The 20,375-nt window shown below is 40.5% G+C and overlaps 1 protein-coding gene across 4 annotated transcripts in view; it reads right to left on the reverse strand.

Moving 5' to 3' along the window:
• The window catches only part of bcl9 (BCL9 transcription coactivator), a 29,420-nt gene extending 12,322 nt beyond the window's left edge, over window positions 1-17,098 (reverse strand). Inside the window, exons 1-2 of one of the 4 annotated variants that reach the window (XM_036003786.1) lie at window positions 16,925-17,098; window positions 14,751-14,919 (exon numbers count right to left, since the gene is read on the reverse strand). The gene's annotated coding sequence lies outside the window, so the exon portion shown is untranslated. Of the gene's footprint in view, window positions 1-14,750; window positions 14,920-15,898; window positions 16,165-16,538; window positions 16,885-16,924 lie in introns of those variants that run through there. The other 3 variants (XM_036003787.1, XM_036003788.1, XM_031295689.2) reach the window with 3 other exon arrangements.
• Between the last annotated feature and the right edge of the window lie 3,277 nt (window positions 17,099-20,375).

Here is a 20,375-nt window from a genome sequence, read left to right on the forward strand (position 1 = left end):
ACAGTTTTTTCTTCAAAAAATGAAATCAAGGAATCCTTATTTAAAAAGATGACTATTAGCTCATATATCATCAGTTTTAACCTTAATAAATATCAATAATGGTATTGGCCTAAAAACAAAAACAAAATCCAACATCAGTCAGGTAAGTCTTTGATACTACTAGTACAGTGCCCGTTGAAAATGTGCCTGTTTGGAACAGGCCGATTGCTTGGCCTGTGGTATTGCTGGTTGTAGAATACTCCAAAACCAAATTGTACCCCAAAATTACTTACAGAAGGACCCCAAACCTCTTAATATGCAACTCCACTGTATAGCCTACTACTGACTTACAGTGTAGGCTACTTCTACATCAGAGGAAGACATTGTGCTACTAGATTTCCCTGACAGAGAATGTGGCAGATTCAGAATTTAGTCACAAAATATCACAATTAAAATGTGGAGTAATCAGACAGTTGCCTCATGGACTCATGGCAGTGCGCTACCCACCGGGCCCGTTATGAGAGCTAATCAGCACATATCTGCGCTAATCAACCACCAGAAACGGAGCGAGTAGCCTACAGAGACAATCTCACTTAGCTCCGGACTGTTTTTGTTTGTGTGTTTGTGTGTGTTTGTGTGTTTGTGTGTGTGTGTGTGTGTGTGCAGAGAGAGAGAGAGAAAACATTGTAGCGTTCTTTTTCGTCAACGATATTGCATATCACCACAGTTTAATGACGCCGGCGTTGTCTAGTCTCGTCTCTCGTGCGATGTCCATGTAAGCTGTTGCTCCGGGAAAGCGACGAAAAGTTTGCTTGTTAATGTTATATCCAGTGATCGGGTAATGCAAAACAGTCAAAGTCAAAGCTGTTGAACCTCCCCCCCGATGCTGTACAGTGTCGTCAACATTTTTGAAAAGTAGCTGCAGTCAACCTAGGGGAAAGACTGTTAAATATATTATAAGTATTCGGTGTTGTGTCGAAGTTTGTTCCCCCGTCGAGAACTTTATTGTGATTGTAGTAATCCATTGGCTGTAATAAATATATTGGTTTTTGTGAGGAAGATATACGTTATAGACGTTACAGGTACCCTAGTAATAGGTGTATGATTCGCTTTTTTTAAAGGGCGGTATTAACGTAATAAGTTACAAGTGGTGAAAGTTGCAAACTTACACAATAGTTGCGATGTTCCTGAATGCTATGTGCTCGTGCTCCAGGAAAGTGAAGAAAAGTTAGTTTGGTATATCCAGCAATCATGTAACGTTGGATGTAACGCTAGAAGCAGGAAAAAAGTGTACTGGAGCCCCCCCTCCCGCTGCTGTAAAGCGTTCTGCAGGTGGCGTCTGCCTGTGATGTAAGGTATCACGTTTTATCAACTTTACAAATACCAGCACTAAATTGAACCATAGCAAACAATGAAGTGTGGTGCCGGAGTGGGAGAGGTAGTTTTGTTGAGCAAATTAACCACTGTGTGTTTCTGTTTGTGTGTGTTGAGCATGAGAATTGCATGAGAATCCTATTCAAGAGAGCGGCCAAGTCAGTCAGATTACATTGTCATCCTGAAAATATTTAGGAGCTCTTCCAAAAACACTCAACATTGTAACTGGCTCCAGAGTTCCCCTGGGGAGAAGGAGGTGGAGTGTTTTGGAGGGGGCTGGGGGGGTGGGGACCAGACAAATACGCAGACTCCTGCTACAGCAGCAACACTCCTCTCTCACTGGACGACAGGAGAAGTGATTTACAACTATCAGGGCCCAGATTACTACTGCACACGAGCAGAGGCTGGGTTCTCCACAGGGACAGAGAGGGGGAAGCACAGAGGAGCCTTGTGTATCCAAATTACACTGAAAAGACTAACCTCCAAATATAAAAAAAAAAAAAAAAAAAAAAACACTGTGACACAGGAGTGGGGGCTCTTCAGAGAAGCAATGGGATGATTGATTGCTGAACTTGTGATTTGACTCCATATTTATTTGACTCCATATTTATTTACAACAGAACAGCTTGAAAGACCTCTATTCTGGTGAAATGACATGTTTCTATTTTGCGACACAACATGGGCAACACACAATCATAAATGAGTAATTCTGCAGCAGTGATGTGCAGCACACAGAAATCAACAGAACTTTCACGAAAGGGCTTTGGCTCAAACTATTGACCTGGTATAAACGTTCACAGTTTAAATGTTGTGTCTAAATAATTTCACACTATCAGCAGAACAGACATTTTCTACTAGTGTCAAATCAGTACTTGTTGCTAGAGTTGGGCTTTGTTAGAGCAGACTTTTGATAAAAGGGAAGAAAGACTATGTGTGAGGGAGGACAAGAAAGTGGCAAAAACAGAGATGCAGGTTGATTTTGCTGTTGACTGTAATTTGCTCATTAAAGTGATACACTGAGTTGCGTAAGTCACAGTGGAAAAGACCTGCCACACAGCCGCTCTGAACCAAAACACTGTCAATAATAACATTCAGGATTTTATGCTTTATGCCAAAAACAGGAAGGCAAAAATGGACAGTGTGGACAAAACTCCCAACAAGACACATTTGACAAGTGGGGATTGAATGGCACACATTCATTTGTCCAGACTTTCCACAACGACATTCAAGTCAAAAAATGACAGTAGTTGTGTGAAGTATTCAAACAGAGAGGTTGAGAGAGAAATCGTTCCGTAAAGTGGCTGTGATTGTTGGATTTTATTTCAGCCATTTGCAAAAACTATCGGACGCAATCCCCTGTTTATAATATAACATCAGAAAGGTGTAGGAGAAGGCATGCCACGGTGAGGAAATGTTCCCACAAGTTAATAAACAAGTGACAACACTGGTGTTACCAATTACACCAGACGTTTTACAAGAAAAGATATTCGTCAATATAAATGGCAGCCCGTTGAAGTCCATTGGAAACTGGGTTCAGATTGCTAAAAGAGATCTAATTTTACTATATCAAAGAACCGGCCTCCTACCTCATTCAGCCTCAACTAGCACATATGCCCTCAAGGGGTGTCATCTAAACCTAAACCCCAATCATACACAAATGTGGTTAATGTGAGTATGTACACGCATACAGACGCAAACTGCAGGACCTGTTAATCACCTGTTCCCTCCAATCGCACGCTAACGAGACACTAATTGGGGAGCTTGCTGACATGACTGTCATAAGGAACGCAATGACACATATATACACATCAGGAGTGCACACTGCAGCCCACCACGTGCACACACACACACACACACACACACACACACACACACACACACAAACACAACAAAACACCGTAGAGATAATCACAGAGATTTCTCTTTCTCCATTTCCAGTAAAGATGCTGAACTGTCTATCACAGCACACACTGGGAGCTGCAGTGCATGCATGTTAATGGGAAAACAGTCTAATGAGGCTCTAAAAATGAGCTTCTTGCCTCTGATATAAATACGAGGTTCCACATGAAAAGAGGGCAGAAAATAATTCAATTCAATTAGATTTGGGTTTTCCAATGCGGGTGGCACTAAAAGGGAGCATTTCATTTCATGCTTATGTAACAGTCATCGTACGCTGGCTGAGCGCAGTGTAGAGAGCAGACCTTCCCTGCTACGTCACCCAAATTCCTCTGATTGGGAGATGGGAGGTTTTATACCTGTTACACACTGGTATGGGGGGAATTTAAAGTTTTGTGAATAACAGCAGAGGAACCTTGACCTTGCAGCTAACGCACAGGCTTACATTTTTAACGCAACAATACTACAAAGACATTATTTTAAAAAGATGGGGTGTGCAAACACACACACACACACACACCAACTCTCATCCCTCATCTCAGCCCTGCTGTTGGCTGTAAAAGGGGCCTGCTGATGTTTCAGCCTTATTTATGCAAATCCCATTTTGCAGTTCAGTCACAATGGAGTATTGCTCTCTTTCTTACTCTCTACCTCCCCTATGCTCTCTACGTCTGCTCGGCCTCCATCTCAAGAATTTCTTTAGCCCATTATTTGTTTAGGCCAATATCAGACACATTATTTCCACCTCTCCTCAGTTTTCAGCAAGATTATACAAACACGCACAGCCAACAGCAAGGAGCCGTGCAGTCAGAAGAAGCAGCAGCAACCTCTCTCAAAATGCCATTTAATCTCTTTACACAAGGGCACAACTTACATGCACCTAATATTCATCAAATCGAATTACCATATATGAAGTCTCAAGTCAAAATGTTGCGACAAAACCCCAATAAAAAAAGAGGATGTATAGGTCTGATGCTCAATTGATCAAATTGTGCCTTAAATTCCTTTCTGAGAATGCATTTAAATTTCGAAAAAAAAAGTTGTTGAAAAGCAGCCACAGGTAGTAATTATGGGATAATGGCACATTCAAATTTTGCACTTTTCCAAAAATTCTCCTAAGATATTGCTTTAATGCCGTCATCAGTGTCTTGAGAGCAAGTGTAACGAGATCAAAAGCAGAAGACAGTCAAGTCTTCCCACGTGGTACTACGGTATGCGTTTACTTCCCGTATGCGTCATGCATTTTACCTGACAAGAGTCTAAGGACTGAAACGTCATTAATAAAATAAGTACAATTGATCACCGGTGTGCCGGATGTTTGAGGTTCTTACACACAGGGTCTTTTTATCCTACGCACTTGTCTATAACATATTCTGGTGTGCAAGAACTTTGTAGCAATTCTTGACAAACCTTTAGAGAGCAGAGACATAAAGTCAGTGAAATGACTCATGAAGTTAGCAAACATTAGTGACTGGTTGTACCCAAACAAACACAAACAACAAAAAGACTGACAAACCCAGAGTGCATTGAATTAAGGACGGGTGCTTTTTATTTTATGAATTAAACTTTATTTGTATAAAAATAACTTTTTTACTTTTTTATTTTTTGTGGCAGCTGCTAGCTTTAACTTACCATTAAACCTGAACCAATGCTGAAACTTTACTTTTTGTAACAATTTCATTGTTATTTTTTGCTAAACAAATGAAAGGTTAATGTGAGGATCATGATATCAATCCCATATTTATTCAGCTGTCTGAAATCAAGTCAAAAGCCCAGTTCTTCCTTGTACATAACCGGTTTCCTTACTAAAACTAGTTCCCACACATACCTGTCTGGCTGCTAGTGAAGCAGTAACTAACTGCATTAACTCTACTTGAAGAAACTAAGCAAGACTTCTGCGGACTTCCAAGCAAAGATCTATTGGACATCTCACAGTACCCTGGCTGAGGAAACACCTGCATGCTCACCTGTTGAGGTGGCTCCCTGAGAGCATTAATCCAACATGCCACACCCTGCAGATCGCACTCATGACTCATGCTTGGTAGAATGTTAGGAATGCTAAGTGTCACTAAATATAGAGCTGTGACGCCACAGATTTAACATTAGACATAATGCATCTACCATGACAGGAACAAGGGCTCTCACACAGCAGGACTGAGCTCCAAGCCACACAAATATGTAAAATTAACATTTCCGCATTCTCCTTCTAATACATAACTGCTCCCAAAGTACAATACCTACATATCTCCATCTGTCTCTACACCCAGGTTTTCTCTTCTGCTCACCTGAGTGTGTTTTTAGTCTTCCCCCCTAACTCACACTGTTACCCCCAGTACCAGCTGCCTCTCCCCTGGTCTGTCTGTCGTGCATTTGTGCATCAACTCTCGCTCCACCATCCTCGGTTCATCCTTTCCTCTGGTCTGCAGACGATGCCCCTCCATCCCCAGGGAGGTGACATGTGTGTAATGTCACATTTTGTCATGTCATATCGTGGTGACAGAAGCCTCGCCGTGTCCATCACAATGATGGAAGTGGCAATGAAAGCAGGAGGATGGGAAAGGGGTGTGATACAGATTAACCCGTAAGAGGAGATGGGGGTTATTACAAAAGTCGCAGTTGTGTGGGTGGGTGTCTGAGACACACATACACACAGCTGATTCACTAGTGACACATCTGCTGGCGTAGCCTGGGCACAGTGCCATGTGTGGCAGCCAGCTCCAGCAGCAGGACTGGCAATCAGCACTCCGGCCTGCTCTGATCTCCATCTCACACACTTCAGCCTGCACTTCCATCTCTGTCCATCTGCCCTGCGTCTCTGGATCTCTGGCTAAGTGGATGTGTCTTGCTTACACACACACACTCCCTTTCACCTATCTACTCAATACATGACAGAGACTAGCTAACAGGCAAAAATGTGCCATTATTTCTCTAACAAAACAAGCGTGGCTGCAAATTAGGGGCGTGCCAGTATCAAATATTTATGGTACCATTACTGCGGCCAAAAATGTAAAGGTAAAGAATACAAGGTTAACACCACATTTACCTTAAGTATTAAACATAAAAACTGAACAGTAAAGTGTATATTGCAACTTTTGGACTTTGCAAAAGCATTAACATAATATACACTTAATAACAGAATTTATACAAGAAGGTTGGTTGGTCAATTTCAGGCAATTGACTGGAAATTACTTCTTTAATTCTCTCCTTCACTAGTAGTGATGTGTGTGCAATGCCAAAGCCAAAATGAAAAACCATGAGCAGAGCTGCAGCTGACCTGTGAAGACAAACATATAGGCCTATGCAGTGTGTGCCATCTTGAGTAGGGTTGGGTATCATTCGGGTTTTTTCCGATACCGGTGCTAAATCGATACTTTTAAAATGGTGCCGGTGCCTAAATGGTGCCTGAACCGAAATATATATAATATATTTATAATGTATATAATATAAAATATAAAAAAGGAGTTAAAATGGTGCCGGTGCCTAAATGGTGCCTGAACCGAAATATATATAATATATTTATAATGTATATAATATAAAATATAAAAAAGGAGCACAAAACGACAGTTGGCGACATTAAAGAACGGCTTGTTTATTGCTAAGGCCATATGGTCAAAATTAAATGTTTGATTAATAATGTAATAACAATAACAATGACTTACTTCACCAGTAAATTGCTGGTAAACGACAAAACCAAGCACCAGATGGGAAAAGGGTATTTTACAATAACTTAAAATGCACCACAAGGCTGGCGAGTTTAAAGTGAACACACCGTCTGTGTGTTGTTTTTCCGACAACGGCAGCTGCAGTCAGACTGTTACGTCCCGGTGTTGGAATCCTCTACAGGGAAATACAGTCACACCGCTTAATGTAAGCTGTCAGCATTTTAACCATTGTGTTTAATCCAGCTACTAGCTAACGGTAACGTAGCGTCCCGTGCAGCGATGCTTCTGAAAAAAAAAAAAAAAAGTCAGGCACCGAAATGAGGAACCGAAATTTACATTCTCATTACTACCGTTTACGACAGAACCAGCGTTTCGGTACCCAACCCTAATCTTGATAAAGATTTCTTCTTTATCAGGCACATAAAATCATGCTCTTTCGCTTAACATTAGAACTTTGAACCCACAAACTGGTCGCACTTCAATGGCCTGCAAATGTTAGCATAGCTAAGCCATGGCTACAGTAGCTACAGAGAGGTAGACAAGGAGTCTGCCTCACTGTCCAACTGTAAAGCACTAGGGTTTTCTGACTGTAATTGATCAGTAGTAAGCAGAGTACGTCACAGGTCTAATAGTGAGACCCGATCCTGGACCCAAGTTGAGCCAGGTTCAGATTATGTTAAGTCATACTCGGTACAGGTCTTGGGTCTATGAATAGGGTTGGGCATCGTTTGGATTTTAACGATTCTGATTCCAATTGCGATTCTTCCTTTCGATTCCGGTTCTTATCGATTCTCGATTCCGATTCTTTGAGGGGTGGAGTTGAAACGGGTCACATGCTTATTTCACAAATAAGAGGAAAGTTTTATTTTGATTCAATAGTGGGTTGCAGTTTTACCGGGCTTTTTCAACGTAAAATAAAGCCACACTAGAGCGCCGCTTACTGTGCTCCATGGCTGCAACACAACAAGCGCCTGGCTGCTACGGAAACCAAAACTTGCTACCACACTTGGTACTGTGGCATGTGCACTCAGCTACCAAGGCACTCCACTACAGCTGTTCGTTGATTGGTGGCCCAGCATGCTACACCACCAATCAACTGTCTGTGGTCTCTTTTTTTGGCTCTGTTTGGGTCAACCGCATTTAGGATATGTTCCTAATCAGCCTCAGGTCTAGTTCAGACCAAGTCTGATCTTTTCAGATCCCTTCCAGATTGGGTGACTTTTTTTATATTAATTCATGCACATAGGGTTGAGGTAGGTTTTCCTCAGGATCAAAATTTTGAACACATGTAGACCTCTTGTAGAAGGACACTTCCTTTCTCTGATTTGTTGCTAAAATGTAAAGCCAAACAGAAACTCCATTTGCTTAAGAGAAACTCTGCTGCCCTCTGTGCAGACCCCTTCTTTCCTCCCATCCCTTGACCATGCTCTCTGGTCCGTGACTCCCTCCCTCAATCCTGACAGTCGCTCCCACACTCGGGCCACATTCCTTCCTTGTTCATGCTGGGAGGACGTCTCCCTGTGGCTAAAAGCATTGTGGGAAACCCCAACGGCCAGGCCTTTCAGAGGCCGAGCAGATCATTGAGGAAAAGTGTAAAAGGAGGCTTGCGTTCCTCGCTTGCTGGTCAAAAGGCTCTTCTTGCAAGCCACTTGCAATTATATATCACACAAGTAGGGCTGCCCCTCGGTCGTTTTGGTCTTAGTCAACTAAGATTTCTTTAGTCGATTAGTCACGTTGTATGCTTTTTTTCATGCTGAATGACTTATTTCCAAGAAACGTACGAGCACATCTGTGTGTTAGTCGACTACAAATTCCTTCAATCGAGCACAGCCCTACACACAAATGTCAATAATCTCAGTCTTAATACTGAACCTCACAACACAGAGCACAGAAACATCAAATACCCACATTAGAAACAGCAGTCAATCCAACCCACACTGTGCAAAACCTCCATTTATAGCACTAAGAACATCAGGCAGGAAAGGAATGAAATTTCAAGATGTGCAGCCCAAATCCTTGTTCTCCATAGATTTTTTTTCTCTACGTTACAAATCACTATGCAACAGAAACAAAATTACTTCTCAACCTGTCAGACCATGTGACACAGTTCAGGCATCTTCACTGACCTGGCATGACATCAAACCAGCATAGACATAGACATTACTCAAAGCAGAACACTCACAAACACAGAGAGTATACAATACATGTGCCGTCTCCTCGCCTATCGTACAACAAAATTAGCACTCTGGAGAGAATATGAGCCAGATTGTGTCCCTGAAGTTTGCACTTGTGTGTCATTCCCATGGAATTTTAAAACACACTGGCTATTACCTATTAAATTAGATATACAGGCACAGAGCAATATACCTGCACATACTCATACTATTGCACATTGAATGCGGCAGTAGTTAACTGTCCTAATAATGTCTGAGATGCACTGAAAACTGCTCCACAAGTTTATGGCATCTGCCGTTCCCATGAGTCTGAGCTTGCGTGCCTCTGAAACTATGAATGCTCTGCAACAAGACATGTCTACCCAGCTATTACCCACATATTAATACCGGTATGTTGAATGCATACAGTATATTGCCCATGTAACCCAGGTAAGGTGGCTTAAAACGCAATCTGCCCATTAATCCTAATATTAGAGAAACATTAAACTTCCGTTACTCTTAACACTTCATCTTTCAGGAAAGAGATGATTATATTGTTAAACACTCTACTTGCTGTCACACCTCTTGTAGGGTTGTGTAGCTCTAGTAGCTGCTTTCAAAACTTTCAATGGTGACTTGAATAGGAGGGGGAATGTGAGAATTAGAATCGTTATTAGAATCAACATTTTTGCTCTGTATGTTTGAGACATACAATTGTTTTTTTCATTAAATTCAAGACAGTTAAAACTGATTGAGAGGGAAGGTGAATACATTCAGTTCCTTTGTTTATGAGCATAGGCAGATGGCTCAAATTACTAGACAGTGAGCAAAAAACAAACATGGAGGATAAAGATGAGATTTGAGCAGTTCAAATCCAAGGTATGGCACTATTTTGGAAGTAAGTGATTTAAAAAATAAATATGTAAATTATGATAATACTCCAGTTGTTTGTATGAAACAAAATATACTTTGGCAGTAAAACAACCAACATTCAGGCAGATCCAGCATTACATCACCCAGAACTAAGCAGAAAAGGATAGGAATCTGTTGATTTGCCTGCCCATACTCCAGATGCATCCCAGTAACTTTGACAACACACCGCCTCCAATTATCTGCTCCACATAATCCAATATTAAAAAAGCAACCAGATAGCACCAAAAATCCTATCAAACCACAACATTACAGAATTGTAGCACTCAATGAATCGCAGCAGATGTTAGCATTAGTACCTTAGGAGTCAATATCAGATTTTATTGGGAGGTCCCTGCTGATTGCCACCTGTAGTGATGGACTGATATTACAAAAAAAAAAAAAATGCTACATGTAATTTGTTGCTTGTTCACGTCATATTGATCAGCCTGTAATTGATAGCAGCTGAGTTGGGGAAAAACGACATCTTCGTACAGTTTTGTAGTTCTCTTAGCAAAAAAAGAACCACAGAGGTGTCAACAACCTGGTGGCAAAATGGCTGCAAAGTTTAATGCACTGGTGGTTACTATACAAAATCCAATATTAACCAATACACACTGTAGTTTCATCTGTTAAAAAAAACATAAATAAAAAACATACTGTATACTCTAATGTAAAAGATTACCAAAAGACTTTCTGCAAAGCACTTACATATCTACAGCATCACTTATCAGGAGGTCAACCAAAGAACATAAAGGATTAAATATATACCAGAAGCATCCTCTCAATTGCACTGATACTGAAGATTTGGCAGTTGAAGGATGCTTATCACTGGTTCATAAAAACAAGCTCTTTGAATTGTGTCACATGCACCAGGTTAAATTGACAAATACCATCTTCTTCCTGCTGGAGAGGACATTGACAACATAAAAATAAATTTAAAAAAAAACAGGAGGTGTAGCGGCCAAAATCTTATCTTATCAAAAAATTTATCTGGTAGCTGCAGAGGACCTCTGCCAGGCTGGCAACTTTTAGCATAGATAGTAGAGGGGACTGCAGGTCACCATAGCCCCAAGCTTCCATCTGAGAGCAGCTCTGTTTGAGAGGACCCCTCCCTTCAGGACAGGAGGAGCAGCATGTCTGTGCAGTAACTGTCCATCACAGCAGAGAAACATGAAAGCAGAATTATAGGTACATTCTGACTCAGTCAGACACGTCCCTGAGGATCCGGTATGGGCAACAATCCCACCACACATCCACATAGACTAAGACTTCCTACACTAAAAAAATATATGAAATGCAGCTAGTAAAAAAACACATTTATATTTATAGCTGTAACTGTTTGGAAAGCCACCGTAAGCTGTAAACACTTACTACTAGAAGCTGGTCCTAAGAGTCTTAAAAGATTTGTTTAAAAATGCTGCCCTCCAGCCTAGTGTAGCCCATTTCCTTTATTATAATAATTTATCTTCATAACATTTCTATGTTGACGATGACTGCTCTATATTGGTCAGCTTAGAATATACAAATGAATAAATAAAGCAAACAACTGTTGCACTTCAATGCGCTGAAAAATAAACTAATAAATTAGGTAATAGATATTTCTGTCATTTGATCTATTTAAAGCATTTTAACACTAGCTTTTTTATATTTTAATAGCAATTTTACCGTATTGTCACCCACTTTATCTTGTTTTAATTTTTATTGTTATTGGTGCTATCTTGCTTCTGTAATTTGTAGCTGGCTCTTTCACAAGTACAACTATTATTTTTAGGGATATACCAATTCCACTTTTTCTGATTCCTAAACTCATGGTATTGGCTGAGACAGAGTTTAGTCTAATACCAGCTCACTTTTGTCTTTCTCAACAACAAAAAATCTGTGTAACCCACTGAGTGGAACTGATTTTAATTGTAGTGTGTTTAGAAGATCTATAAAACTGTGTGGTCACAATTTTATACTGGCAGTGATAGAAATCGTATTTAATGTGGATTGGTGACATCTGGCCAATACTGGATTAATTTGATAAAGTAGCTATAGGTGCCAATACCAAATCCGATTAGATCAGATTACTACCTAATTTCGACTGACAAAGAAGACGTGACAACTGATTATGACTACTGGTGGGGAAAATGGACAATATTTGCAGGAATCAATAAATCAATAGACAGAAATCAAATCATCTGCCATTAATTTCAAAGCTCATACAATGTCCTCGAGCAGTAAATTAAATTTAGTACCTTTGAACCCTCTTGTACAAACTGAGGAAGGAAATGTGTCTTCTTTAAAAAAAAATAAAAGAAATACTCTCTAGTGTTTTATACTAACATTTAACATTTTCTACAGGAAATGTCAAAGTAGACTGTACATAATTGAACATGACGAGTGTATGTACAGTAGTTCTGTAATGTTGAGCTGTTTCAATTTCCTTGGCATGACAGCAATAATTCAACATCACTCTAAAATTGTTGTATGGGAAATTGCAAAACGACGATGGTTAAATACCAAATATGCTAGTATTTTTCCTGCTTCCTGGGGAACAGTACATAATTATTGTGCTATGGAGGCCTGACTATGGACCTTTTCACAGCAGACATTTTGACTTGTCATAGTAGGAAAAACACAGCTGAAATTGATAATCTTAATGATGGCTAAATTCCATCAAGTGTCCCAGTAAGTTATTTCAGTGAGTCAGCATGCACAATACCAGGGCCTCTCCTAAGTGGAATGCAGCCATCATTAATGGTTTTGAATACACCTGTATTTTTCCTACTATGACATGTCAACATGTCTGCCGTGAAAAAGGTCTACTGTAGTAGTCATTCAGTATTCCTTAATTGTGAATGGACGTCTAACTCAGAACACCAGGTAAATGGTAGTCTATATCCACGACGTTCCACTTCCAGGATTGTTTTGTTGCTGCCGGGAATTCGCCGGATCACACTTTTTCCGGCCGGATATCCGTTACCTTCCGCTTTCTTTGTATTGGAATTTTAAAACTACAGTCCACTAGTACTATGAGGACTATGGTTAACCTTTTCTCAGATCTCTGCAGGGTAAATCCAGACAGCTAGCTAGACTATCTGTCCAATCTGAGTTTTCTGTTGCAAGACTAAAACAACCTTTGAATGTACACATGTTCCACCAAAACAAGTTCTTTCCCGAGGCTATTTTGCAGCGGCAACGCGGCACATAGCGCCGCCCAAGACGATTGTGATTGGTTTAAAGAAATGCCAATAAACCAGAGCACGTTTGTCTCCCATCCCGGAATGCTGTGTGGACTAGCCAGATCCTCTTGCACAGTGGAGGAAGGTCTGGCAAAGCGAGACTAGGTAAAAGGGAAGTTGGTGCTTTTTTTTGCTAAATGTAAATACTTACTTTTAGTTTATGAGCAAAGGGGTACAAAAAAAAGAGATCATAATGAGGCAACAGCGTGAAAAACATTTCAAGCAATAGAAAATACGGGCACACTTGGGTCCAATCTACCGTATGAACAGGGAGGGGAGCCTCCTGCCACACACTAGACACAATGAGACAAACCGCCTCTCCAACACATCCCTCCATGTCATACACAACACAAGCCTTGCGAGTTTTAATTAGAAAACCCATGAAGCAAACAAATGCATGGAAACATGAGAGCCCAATACACAGAGGAGAAAAATAAATCCGTTGCCGCTCTACAATAATATTCATTTCCCTGCGTCCTTCACCTCACTGTGGTTTTTGGTTAACACGGATTAGATAGCAGATAAATAAACAGTGTGGACAGCGTTCTCAGGAAGAGCGCCCTGACCGTGTTGTGTCCTCAGCATGTGCAGATCAGAGAATAAGACCAAACATCGCACTGATAGTCCAAAGCAGTGAGGTCCTTTTCCTCAAGCCATTTCCCTGAGCATCAAAAGTGGTTGTACAGAGTTAACCACTCTACAACTCAAGGCCTCTCTCATCAGACTGCAGCTATTAATGTAGGCACATCCATAGATAAATGTCAAAGAGATAGTGACTAATGTTAGGAAGAGCCAGTGCCTGGCTTGTTACTGTTGCACCAGAGCAGTGTTAAGCTATCAGGTTACGGCACCAGTCTTTGAATGCAATAAAGAAGTGCTTGCTGCCAAGCGTGATAATGTAAGAAAAGTTGGTATTAGGTTTAAAAACAGAAATAACATTATTGTCAGGTAAATGTTTGAAATGCTACAGAGGAAACCAGATCCAAAATCACTACCTTATTCACTACTCCCTATATGATGATAGAAATTCAGTAATTTATTATTAGATTAAAATTTCAGACACTAATTAATCATCATTTCACTGCATCAAGACTGAGAAGTGTGGTGTCACATGACTGATGATTATACATACATACATACATATACATATATATATATATATTTCTTTATGCATGTGACACATTGCATTGTGGGAATTTTGGCAGATAGTATTGCTTTGTTTCGTTCCATTGTGGGCACTATATAGTGCATAAATGTCACACTCGGAGGTCGGACACTCAAGTAACATGGCTTACAGTAAAAAAATACTGCACTATGTATTAAATAGGGAATGGTTTCAGAAAATTAATTATGTTCCTGCCGTGATTTATGGTACTCGCATCTTGGCATTTCTAGTTTCGAGAACTAAAGAAAAAAATCGGATGAGAAACAGCATTTAGTCAGTCTTTCATAGGTGTACACTTTTGAGAACAGGGGTGATGTGTAAGTATGAAAGAAACTCTGTGATGATGTATGAGAAAAAAGAGAGAGCAAGAGTTGAGCTGGGTTACCTCAGAAGCCCCCCTGCCCTTTCAGCAGGGCCTCATATGGAGAACCAGGTCTTAGGTCCCCTGGGCACTGATGTCTGCTCTCCACTCGACTCCTCCCAGCAGTCAGCCACGGAGGCTGTGCAGGAACCTGGCCCACTCACGACACCTTACAGCCACAAGTCATTCACACCTGGAACGGAGGGAGACAGACAACTTGGCTCAATGGGTGAAACACAAGCAAATGGCAAGGAAAAGCACTCAGTCACTCGTGTTGACAAGACCAACATGTAGCAAACACATAACCAACGCAAAGCTCAGGTCATTAGGGGCAACAGTGACAGTGTATACTCGCCTTTTTAACCCAGACACTCATTTATACTTCAGTTATCGACCGGTGTACACATACGGGACTACAAAACAGCGTATGATACTCTACCAAGATCTTACTTGTTTCTTTGCATTCGAGAGGACTTCTTCCTTCCTCCAAATACCAACGGTGGAAGTGAAAATGTGACTTTTTTTTACACCTCAATAATGCAAAGAAAATAGGGTAGAAGTAGTGCGGTCATAGAAAATAAAAAGAAATATGAAAACAGCCTGAAGAATATGCAACAGATACACGTCTGTGGCAGACATCAGTGTTGCCTAGCAATGGAAGAGACCAGAGTCCTGTAAGAGGATGGTCTAGTTCAATCTCAGCAACTGGCAGGTACGCTTCAAAACAGCCCTTAGACAAGACACTGAACCGCTACCTGCTAACTCAGAGGTTGCTCTGGAAAACAGCATCAGCTAAAGGACCAGTAGAAGCCAAACTGCAACAAAGCACAAAAGCCACTGAGATTTTCTCTTTGTATTTATGATGGAGAAACCATAGCATTCGGGCAATATGATGCTGGATACACATTTGCGGTACATTTATTTGTTCTTTAAAAAAATGTATCATAAAAAAATGAAAATAAATGACATCGATTCTTGCTTTATAAACTCACGAAAGCTAACACATTAAGACTTAATTAGGGCAGTCAATCCCAAAATTCCCGGGTATCAGATATCTTACTAAACATTTTTACACTATTACGACCTGTGGATTTTTTTCACTCACAAGTCAAGTTAAAAAAAAAAAAGGTTGGTAAAACTAAAACACTGAACACATTCTTTGCTATGTTTACCTCTCTTGGTCTTGCCAAGGTAACAGAGCACAATGCCACACAAGTTACTCACAAACGGGCCTAGTCGAGGAAGTTGTCCTAAAATATACACAGACATCTACAAACCTAAAACTCTGCAAATAAACGTAAAGCACACAAGAGACTAGACTCCCCCCCTGAAATCTCAGCGCTTCACTGGACAACTCTTGGCGGACAAAGTAATTCCACGGCGCTTGAAACTCCAGGAACTTTTTTTTCTTTTTCCTAAAAGAAGTTGTTCCTGTTTCGCCAGAGAACTGGGGGGAAGGGAGGACTTCAGCACTTGCATTCATGGAGCGTCGGCCAGCGCAAACAAAGTCTTCCCCGAAGAGGGAGGCACTGGACGGCGGCTGAGAGCGAAAACAACGACGTCGGCCACAAGCACACAAAAACCACACACAAAATGAGGTTAATTTTAGAGCTTTGTCTGCTAATAAAACAATTCAGGCCCACCTTAGGCAAACGTTCATTTTTCAAGTTCTGCTAGCTCCGTTAACAATGTAACAATTAAATCGTTCGGCAGATGATAGGGCTGGCCGACACAATCAGCAGCCGAGGCCTATAATCTCGCTACGCGTTTATAAAGCATGTAAACACATTTATAATAAAGGAATTACAATACCAGCGGTGTGGTAGCCTACTCCCGAAGAATGCAGAACATGCATGCTGCATTGTATCCTTTTTTCATTTTCACGAAGCACGGGCGGTCCTCCAGTATAATGGGGTAAAAACCAATATTTCTCCGCGGGTTTCACACCATGCTGCAAACATCGTGAATAATCCGCTTCTGGTGCGCTGGAAAAATCGGCATTTACGGTTGAAAGGGTGCTCACTGTCTGCCAGGCCAGACACGACGTGGGTTAGCTAGCCAGCCTTCGGGGACAGAGGCAGAGAAGAACGGATACCGAGTGAGATGTCCCCGGGAGGAGGACCCGCGTGTGCCCGTTGCCAGGAGGCGAGCTGTGGTACCGACACTTTCCACCTGGATTTGAAAGAAGGAACACTTACCTGGAATGTTAGCTTAATCTCCGTTTTCCTCGATCTACGGATTCATTTCGTACACTAATCAAATCACAACATTATCACGGGAACATTATAAAATAGAAATATGCCTCCCCCTTTCGCCCGAGCTTTCCAGTGGTCCTACTCCATTACATCCCAGTCAAGATTTCCTGTCGTCTCTCCCCCCTCCGTTCCAGCGCGATGGTTCAGCCCGAATTCTAAGTAGCAATTCTAGGTCAGGTCTGTGTGCCAGTGAGAATGTTACTGTCGGACAGCAGTGATACGCCAACGTCCACTCGATGTAACACGGTAAACATTAGGCTATATAACATACAAGTCTACAAATACACTTAAACTGTGGTTTAGAAAATTGGAATTGTATTTTGAGTTATATCCCTGTCTTTCTGGAGACATCGAACTTCTCCCCATATAAAGAACTTGGGAGTAGTTAAGCATCAAACTTGAGGAAGTATAATGTTTTTTTGTAAAAAAAAAAAAAAAAAATGCTGGTGTTAAGAGCTGAAAGTTGATTAACTGATTCGACTGACATAAAAATAATATGTAGCTATTTTCATACTCAACTAATCGTTGGAAATCATTTTCCAAACATCTTAAGTTCCAGCTTTTCATGGGACTTTGCTGCTTTTCATCGTCTTCTCATGTGATAGTGAATAGGCCACCTTAAGGTGTTTTGGACTGTTTGTCAAGACAGTCACATTTGAAGATGTTTCCTTGGGTTTTAGGTATTTGCAATGCATTTTTCAGCATCTTCTGATAAGATGCAATTAGGCTATTAATCAATTAATCAAGAACATTATTGGCAGATTAATCTATAATTGTTTGTTGCAGCCACGTGTTACTGTCATTGCTGACATTAAGCCATTTGTGGAAAGAACATTGTGGTTATTTGTTTGTCCAGATGTTTTTCTCCATTAATGAAGCTGTCAATTTAGCAGCAGCTGTATTAAAGTGTCTTTTTTATTTTTAAAGAAGCACTTACTTAGCTGCATCTGCATTTGTATTAAAGGAGAAAAAAAATCACAGCTGCAAAGGCTACAAAGGTCTTTAGGCCCAAAGTCCTATGAATGAAATCCTACATTTCCCACAATGCAACCATCTTTTCATTGATCCTCCCTGACTGGCAAATGGCCATGTCTTTTAAACTCCACCTCCAGTTTGTGACTCATGTTTTTGCTGTTGTAAATGTGTAGTCTTCAAGCTCACGCTGAGATAACCCTGATGAAACTGACCTTTAGTGTAATATGAGTGGCGTTCTTCTTTAAGACACTTACAGACATCAGTATCAGAATTTGCACTTAATTGACAACAAGTTACATCATCAATTATATAATTGGTTCTTATGCGCAAATCATCACGGTTGTAATGATGCAAACTCCAATGGTGAAAGAAAGAATATGAAAAAGTGTATTTAATGCAAAGAAGCCCTGTAAGCAATTTACATTAATATAGGTTATATAATATAGGCTAGACCAAGATAAGACCAAGATAAATATTGTTGTGGTGTGTGTGTGTGTGTGTGTGTGTGTGTGTGTGTGTGTGTGTGTGTGTGTGTGTGTGTGTGTCAGAAGGATGTAGTTGTGGTGCTGTTGCATTGCATTATAATGAGATGTTTCTAATAATTTGTCCACCCAATTTATATCAATGAGGGAGAAGTCATTAATGATGCACACAGTTTATCCATTCAATGTTACAAGAGGAAAAACATACTTAAAAGGCTAAAATCATTATCATAGAGGATTTTCTCAAGTTTATCACTAGATTTTCCTTCATTCCTTTAACTACGTAGGGTTACTTACTTGTTGGGCATTTTAGGCCTTTATTTGACAGGACAGCTGAAGACATGAAAGGGGAGAGAGAGGGGGGATGACATGAAGCAAAGGGCCACAGGTCGGAATCAAACCCAGGCCCGCTGCGGTGAGGAGTAAACCTCTATATATGGGCGCCCGCTCTACCAACTGAGCTATCTGGGCGCCCAAAGGCATCCAGTTTTAATAGTGTTCATAGTGTAGTAGCAAATGACATAAAACAAATAGACTGATGCCACTTAATAAATAAAATTTGGCTATAGCACACACACACACATCAGATTATCATAAGCCTCAGAGGAAGAGTGAAACATTAAGAACATGCAATGTGAGAGTGGTCCTTTTTAATATTTAATCAAGATACATTTCAAATCTAACCCAAATGTATAATCATGACAACTGGGGATTGAATGAATTGGTGTTTAAGTGCACACAATATTAGCTGGCCTGATTGTGTGTGTGTGTGTGTGTGTGTGTGCGTGCGTGCGTGCGTGCGTGTCCCTGTACTGAACTGATTTAGACTCTCAAAGTGAAGATGTCTTTTCAAACAGGCATTATTCTTCAAGAGGCTGTTTGAGAGTGAGGACTTGGTTTTATGTGTTCATGGCAGTTTAAATGTACAAGGACACAATCATGAGTGTATTATATTTTTATATAAGAGTTAGCAACAGGGTGTGTAGTAACAGCAAGTTTTTAACTGAACGCAGAAAATAGGGATGCCATGCTGAAAAGTTGTTTAAGTTGCATGTTTTGTGCTCAATATTTGTATCATTTAGGGCTGCACAACAACACAAATCAAGTCAATAATTTTCTCCCCATTAATCCATTGGTCAATAAAATGTCAGAATAGTATATATATAAATATATACATATAAATAGTATAAAATGCCGCAATTTCCCAAGTTGACTTGAATATTGTTAAATATTACTTAAACGATCATTTCTTATTACTTGAACTAGTTTTTTAGTAAGTATTTTAAGTCTATGTGAACCCAATTACTTATTTGGTTTGTTTGAGAAACCAATTATTTTTCTTATTTTTCTCTCTATTTCTTTCTTTCTTTCTTTTTTTTCTTTTTCTTTCTTTCTTTTTCTTTCTTTTTCTCTTTCTTCCTTGTTAGGTGTGTACTGCATGTCTCTGCATATATTGTACATGGCTGTAACGCATCAGCAACGTGGTGTTACATGGTACATAGGACACAAAATTGTGGGATGAGATGTGCATATTTGTGACTTTTGACAAACAGGCCATGGCCACTTTGGACATGTTTGTGCATGCTAACAGAGATCAGTGACACACCTCAAAGCTCTGTCTCTCCTTCAGTCTCACACTCCCCCCCTCTCTGGTACTGTGTGTGTAAGTGTGTGGGTGTGCACATGTGTGTATGATAAACCCCACTGGTGGAGTAACAGTAGACTGGCAGTATTCCCAGACTGGGTTGCATTAGACATGCACACTAGCAAAGCTCTTCAGGTCGATGTCCTGGCTCTCCAGCACTGCAACTCTCTGGCATGACTAACACAGAATACTTTGGAAACAGGAAAACAAAATCCAAATTCTGCCCAATGTTACATTAAAACAACTGGAGAAAAACTGAATCATATTTATTGCACTGTGAGCGTAATGTGTG

Source organism: Sander lucioperca, chromosome 8, assembly GCF_008315115.2.
Source record: "Sander lucioperca isolate FBNREF2018 chromosome 8, SLUC_FBN_1.2, whole genome shotgun sequence".
NCBI classification, from domain to species: Eukaryota; Metazoa; Chordata; class Actinopteri; order Perciformes; family Percidae; genus Sander; species Sander lucioperca.